The sequence below is a fragment of the Littorina saxatilis genome, linkage group LG16 (assembly GCF_037325665.1).
Source record: "Littorina saxatilis isolate snail1 linkage group LG16, US_GU_Lsax_2.0, whole genome shotgun sequence".
Taxonomy (NCBI): domain Eukaryota; kingdom Metazoa; phylum Mollusca; class Gastropoda; order Littorinimorpha; family Littorinidae; genus Littorina; species Littorina saxatilis.
Window position 1 is genome coordinate 48315551 of NC_090260.1, and position 7500 is coordinate 48323050.

General features: G+C 40.4%; 1 protein-coding gene and 1 long non-coding RNA gene across 2 annotated transcripts in view; both read right to left on the reverse strand.

Moving 5' to 3' along the window:
- Window positions 1-5865, reverse strand: part of LOC138950125 (uncharacterized) — a 6628-nt gene extending 763 nt beyond the window's left edge. The window contains exons 1-4 of the long non-coding RNA XR_011450513.1: window positions 5798-5865; window positions 3960-4056; window positions 420-567; window positions 1-150 (exon numbers count right to left, since the gene is read on the reverse strand). The exon at window positions 1-150 is cut by the window's left edge and continues 763 nt beyond it. This is a non-coding gene — a long non-coding RNA (uncharacterized lncRNA). The remainder of the gene's footprint in view (window positions 151-419; window positions 568-3959; window positions 4057-5797) is intronic.
- LOC138950040 (low-density lipoprotein receptor-related protein 8-like) overlaps window positions 1-7500 on the reverse strand; it is a 70655-nt gene that overhangs the window by 21862 nt on the left and 41293 nt on the right. The window lies entirely within an intron of this gene.

Genomic DNA, 7500 nt, shown 5'->3' on the forward strand with positions numbered 1-7500 from the left:
TCCCAGTGCCGTGCTGACGTCCTCGGTGATCCATCACCAGGCATAAACAAGTGATGCGCCTTCCCTTCTTTCAAAAAATGAGACTCGATCTGCTTGGCTGCATCTGCTACCTCTCCTCTGCAGCCCAGGTCCAACAGAGTTTCCCTGAAACTAACAACAATTTATCAAATGATTAGTTCGTGTACATAGTCTGAAGCCACCTAAACACACGACAGCCATTTTCCTTCAGTTCTCCACTTATTTATACTATGGGTACATGTTTTTAATTTATTTACACTCATCCTCATGGTACTGAAAAAGTGCCATGAAAGGCAGAACGATGTTAAGATATCAAATAACCAAAGGGAAGTAATCGCTCAATGCATACGACATGTGTAATAGAACCACAAACGAAACAAGTGTAAAACACAAACACTCACCAGTAATATTATTTGAGATTGATTTGTGAAACTCTACAGCAAGGGAACACATGGAACGTAAGTGGCTGCCAGGGCTCTGAGTCTGACTTTCCTTGTTTCAGTGTCTCTCATTTGTGTTGACAGCATCGATTAGCAGCACCTTGATAAGCTACACAAAAGAAAAGAACATTGTCAATAAATAATATCCTTTAATTTTACATCAGTTGGTCTTTTTTACATGTAAGTTCACGGATAAATCTAAAGTGCATTTCAGAGCCGTGTTCATCCCAGACACAGAGGACAATCAGCCAGTTGGACCTGCATGAATTCAAAATATATGTGGGTCAATATGTTTTGGCCAGAAAACAATGTTGGGGTACTACTTGTCTCCAAAACCCCTGAAAACCCCATCTAGACTAACTAAATCTATCTTCAAAGTGAATTATTGGACATGCCTGTGAAAAATAAGCCTGATTCATGCTACTTGAACCCTTATATTTGTGTTGAGAGCCGAATTATCGACGAAATCGATGCAACAATTTCAATGCAAGGGAGGTAACCCTTGTTACTCGAAAGCACAAGTATTGATGACGTCATGTGATTAGTGCTTCCACTCCTTCGTAAATCCTCGCACAAACATGAAAATAAAGCCATGAACTGTGAAAGTTGCAAATATAAGTCATGATTGCAAGCAATTATGTAACAAAACACGATCTAAGGACGAATTTTCTTATTTCTGATGACGTTTTGGGAGGTTTTTGGGGGTTTTCGGAGACAAGTAGCACCGCAATTTTGTATCTACAGAAATTCCATGGGGTCAAAACTATGGACATTCAATATGCAGGCCTGGAGACTGCATACCTGACCTATTATGACGGAGGCTGAAAATACTGTCAGACTCAGAGCACAGTTTAGGTTCATAAAACAACAAAAAAAGGCATCCAATATTTGAAATGCCAAAGCTTTTTGTCGAATAACATTGGTGCACAACCACAACACTAACCAGGAATCAAGATAATATTTACAGTCAAGATTGAAAATCTTCTTAGGCCTGTAACTCAAGTCTGACTACCCTGCATGCTGAAAGCCTGAATAGCGGAGAAAAACAAAACAAAATCAAACATACCATTAGTGAAAGCCGCAGTCAATCCTTTTGCAGAACAGAAACAGCAAAGATCTCTCCACAGGGAAACATCATCAGGATGGTTGGCCATAATGTGTGTGCTGCAATCATAAGCAGACACACTGTTACTCATCTAAAATCATAACTACTCACTTAGATACAGATACCTACTGACATCACCAATAAACACACCCACATGCGCGCGCAAGTCAAAGGATTACCCTGTGGTTTAAGCATGACATAGAGACTTCTGAGCTCTACACGTTCAGTCCAAAACACAGGTACTGAAGTAGGGACATGTGCATAAATAGATGAAACCAAAGAGAAAATAACAAGCAAAAGCATTACTTACCTGTTCACAACAACGCATTGGTATGACCAGGTTAGCAGATAAACACAGCACTGGACCATTGTAAATGCAGGACTTGAAGTTCAATGGGTCCACTGAAAAAGAGATTGTGCACTTTGAAAAATCATAAACCTGGTATACTGGTAACCTTCGTGAAAACAATCCTCTCCGTGTATGAATTCAGTTAAATTGAGTTTAAATAATACATGTTCTAACTAACATTTCTGATTTGGAGTTTATCAATCACAGTCATTTTAAGTCAGAACTACAACCCTGAAAATTACTGACTACAAAGACAGTCATTGATTCAACAAAATATATCATATTTTGGCTTGTATGTCATGTAACTCTGAAATATGATTACCCCACTGAAAGCATAAATTACTGAAGTTTCGTTCAAACACACACACACACACACACACACACACACATACACACACACACACACACACACACACACACACACACACACACACACACACACACACACACACAGTGACACATGCACAGAAACACACACAAAAACATTCATCATCAAAGAAAGCCTTAATCATTTTGCAGAACAGACAGCCAAGATCAATTCCCACTGACAAGGAAACATGGTCCAGATGGTCAACCGCTGTGTACTGCAAACATAAGTGGCCACACTGTTACTCATTTTAATTTAAATCAAATTTACTCAGACAATTCCACAACTTTAATTAACATCACCATGACTAAAACACACACACAAGCCACAATATGAGTCTGTATGGTTAAAGCATGGCATAGAGGCAACAAAAAACCTACACAAAAAGTACACATATATATATATATATATATAACTAGAATGAATACCCGCTTCGCCGGGTAGCCGGCTTCGCCGGGAAGAAGTACTTAGAGCCGTACGCCGGCTTCGCCGGGTCCGAACAATGGACCCGCCAAGCTTAGGTCCCTCCCAGATTCGTGGAATGGGAACAGCACGAAAATGATTCAGTGGCCATAATGCCATTCCTGACCATATCGAGTCCCATCCTTGTCGACGAATGTAACCGTGTTAATCACCTTTGGAGGCGAACTCCACTCAAACAGGACTGAGCAATTTAGAGCTTATCTCTAAGCCCTTTTGAACTGTTATGGCTTCTCAAAGGAAGGCCAGTACATAAAATTACACAAAAGCCGCCAGACCACATCACAAACAGAACTGAACAATGCACAGGTGTTGCTCACATAGAGACACACACACACACACACACACACACAAACACAGAGAAGCCGTATCTATAGAGAGATAGATGACAGTGTATTTTTCGCGTGGCTATAAATTGATTCGACCTTTGCACTTTTACAGTGAGGATAATTTACGGGTCCAATTTACGTTCTGGACACTGCGGTGACCTTCTAAAAATAGTAACAGAACGGGAATATCCGAAGAGGCCTCCCTCAAACTATAGTGCACCATACGAAGGAAGGGAGGTAAACGCTGAAAACCTGGAGAAGATGAGAAGATAAGGAAGAGTTACTTATAATGGTGAAATGAACACAAAAACCAAAATCAGTTCAGCGCTGCGCGCTGAGAGCACGTGTTGAAATATCTCATCGATGATATTGTGTCCGGGGTGTAGCTGAATACGGTGTCCAAATTTGAAAAAGATCCAGCGAGAACTTTGGCGTTGTGATGTGGTGTAGCGGCTTTGGTGTGTCGGTATGGGGGCCCGGGTAGCTGAGGTGGAACCAAAATCGGTTCAGCGCTGCGCGCTGAGAGCACGTGTTGAAATATCGACCAGGTTGTGTCCTGTACCGGGTCTACCTGAATATGCCCACCAAATTTGAAGCAGATCCATCGAGAACTTTGGCCGTGCATCGCGAACTCACAGACACACAGACACACACACAGACACACAGACAGACACAAGTCGTATATATATATATATATATATGCCATTCTTCAGAAGTGTTCAAATTAGAACATAAAGCCCCCAAAACCATCAGATACACAAATTTGTACACAAAAAAGTAACAGAAAGCCAGAGTGATCTATGAAATTTAAACTGCACACACAGCACAAAACACATACACTGTGTACATGAATAATAAAGAGGCAACTGACCTTTTCCAATTCAAGACAGCTGTGAGTGTGATGTTTCCATTGTGGGTGTCTCATCTCAAGGTGTGACATGTTACAACAGGATCCAGCTGGTATGCATCTGCAATAATTCAAATATCCTGCCTACATCAGTACGCACTGTGCAACACAAACACATTTGATTTAAAACTCTAAGCATCGCTGTTTCAATTATAATGTGAGTCCTATGACAGTAACACACACACCACTAACTATGCAGTGGAGAAAACACACCAAAAATACCATTGAAGCTCAGTGCATGACATGATTTCTTTTTTGCTTGTGCCTTGAATTCCAAAGAATTTGAACTTGAGCGTAAAGTTAAAAATAACATACTACTATACTATTTTTCATTCTTGCTCTACTTCACATCAGTGAACACACTACTTTGATCGACCAGTTTGGGTCACAAATAAGCAAACACAATTATGGCATTTCCAATACCCGGGAAAATAATATCTACTCGATTCTTAAATCGCCTAGAATCTTCAGCAAAATACAATGCGCCCCATTCAATGCACATATTAACACTCAACTTAGAAGTTCAACTTCAACTTCAAGGATAAAAAAACTAAGTGGATTCACAGCGCGCGGCGCGTTTTGTAGCGTTGCGATTTACAAGGCGCGGCGCTACGAGGAGCGCTGCGATTCACGACGCGCGCGCGATGTATTCTGCTGTTACATTTTCTTCACAATCGCAAAGTTTACAACAGCTACATCCATCTGATCTATTTGAGAAATAAAACTCAGTAAAACGAAAAACAGAGCTCCATTCTCTCTCTCTCACTCTCACAACTGAGTTCACCATATATCGCTGCGCCGATGTAAAACGTGCCTAAGTTCCAGCCTTGAATACTTGGCAGTCATATCACTACATGTCATTGCAATGGCTTCTACTATATGGAAAGCAGCTGAGTTTTTAAACTGGGATGACATTTTTAAACAAGTATCCGAGTACAGTGCCGCCGGCAGAACCGCTGTTAATCGGTGAAACACCAGTTAAACACTTCAGCAGCCATTTTGGAATTTGCGCATGCGCAGATCGTTTTTTTTCTTGTTTTTTTCCCCGGTTAATTACAGCGCGTATATTCAGTCTGCAGAAAGTGCAATTTTGTAGTCTTGCAGCCCTGAAGTTGCTTTTGATTGTCCAAAGAAAGAGTGTAAAGGTTCTAAGGATTTCATCGGGCACACAAATACGCGATTTTTCTTGTTTTTCTGGTTGATTTGAACGCATGCGCAGATCGTTTTTTTTTCTCGATTTTTTGTTTTTTCTCCTCTTTCGGGTAATTCCTTCTTCGTTCCATCTGAGCGCTGGAACTGTTAACTGGTGTATAGATTCACTTGAGATAATATAATAGAGGTAGGTGCAATCAATTGTTAAAAATGTTGCTGATAATCAAAATAAAGCGCGTCAACAATCTGCGCTGGTGAGAGCAATAGCCGCGCTCTGGGAATCGCTGGGCTGCACAACACGCCGCGCTCTGGGAATCGCCGCGCTCTGGGAATCGCTTGCCATAAAAAAAAAACAAGAAATGTAGGTTGTTGGAAAGCTTGTTTTTGACAAAACAATACGTTCCAGTCACAGATATTTCGACCCAGCTGTCTGGTCAGTGCACATATAAACAAATATGAATTCAACAGTAAAAGACTGACCCTTTCATTGTTTTGCAGTTCAACTTCACGAAACAATTAACTTGGCTTAAAACGGCGCCTCTGCACTTACCAAACCTTGATACGCGGTGCAGTGAACAGAATACTTCGATACTATGCCTGCAAATACTTTCTTAAATAATGAAAACGTCAAAAATAGTGAAGAAACTTACCTGTCAAGCATTCCTGTCGTCAGCTGATTTTTGTTGACCGTTTCAGTATTGGGCTTGCAAAGGAACGAAAACAGAGTTGTTTCCCCTCGTAATAGCAGACGACATTGTCACTGCAATGCTGCTTTTACACTGATTCTGTTACTGAAACGCAGTTTAGACCTTTTGTAAGTGTTCTCTCACACTGTATGCTACCTATTAAATGCAGATCTACAGATTGTGAATTCTAGAGAGTCATCTACAAGCAAAACCAGTCGTGAGATAAGATTTCGAAAAACCCGGAAGTGAAGATGTCGGAGCAAAATGTTTCGAAAAGAAATTAGTGCTGATAAAATATAAACATGAGTTTGAGTTTTCTGTGGGATCATCATCGATTTTCTTTCATTTTTTTAACTGAGAATTTGGCTTTTCTTTAATTTAAAAAGATTCAGAGGGACTGTGAGCTAAAATATTGCACAGGGCATCGTCGCCAACAGTAATGACGTCAAATCTTGGACCTAATATGGAGGTCCAAGGTCAAATGCAAATAGAGCTCGTAAGGAACGCGTCACACAATGACGAGAGATATAGCGTCATAAAAAGCATGCGTATCGCATGCGAGACGAGTTACAAAATCGTATGCGTATCGCATGCGTTTTCACGCATGAAAGCATGCGTATCGCATTCACGTATGCGATACGCACTCGACTCGAGTGCAGAAATCCGTGTTCGATTTTGTGCATGCGTGACGCGCTCGATTCGAGTGCAGAAATTCGTGCCGATCGTTTGACGCATGCGATCCGAGGGTGCAATGTTTGATGGGTTATCACTCTGCTCCTGGGTTGGGTTTTTTCACATACATTTTCCCTTCTTTTTTTGACGGGTTTCTGGACAGCAAACTCTAAAACAAATTATTTTCATCACAAAAGCGATCTTTGGAATTGACTGACGTAGTCCGGAAGAATTCATGCATCAACTTACGTCACGTATTCGACGTCATCACTTCGCATAACTTATGGTCTCGGTATTTCGGTGGCCTTCATATTTCCTACTTGTAAAATGACCCTCAAAACTAACCGAGACTAGTTGCGGTTGTATCAATGCGCCTCGGCAGCAGGTTGTTAATGGCTTTTTTTAGCTAGTGTGTACATCGACAATTAAAGACCGGTAATTTTTATATTTAGTCAAGTTTTGACTAAATGTTTTAACATAGAGGGGGGAATCGAGACGAGGGTCGTGGTGTATGTGTGTCTCTGTGTGTGTGTGTGTGTGTGTGTGTAGAGCGATTCAGAGTAAACTGCTGGGCCGATCTTTATGAATTTTTTCATGAGAGTTTCTGGGTATGATATCTCCAGAGCTGTTTTTCATTTTTTGGATAAATGTCTTTGATAATGTCATATCCGGCATTTTGTGAAAGTTGAGGCGGCACTGTCACACGCTCATTTTTCAATAAAATTGATTGACATTTTGGCCAAGCAATCTTCGACGAAGGCCGGACTTTGGTATTGCATTTCAGCTTGGAGGCTTAAAAATTAATTAATGACTTTGGTCATTACAAATCAGAAATTGTAATTAAATCTGTTTTTATAAAACGATCCAAAATTACGTTTATTGCATTTTTCATCATTTTCTGATTCCAAAAACATATAAATATGTTATATTCGTATTAAAAACAAGCTGTGCAAATTAAAAATATAATAATTATCATTCAAATTTCATTTCCGAAA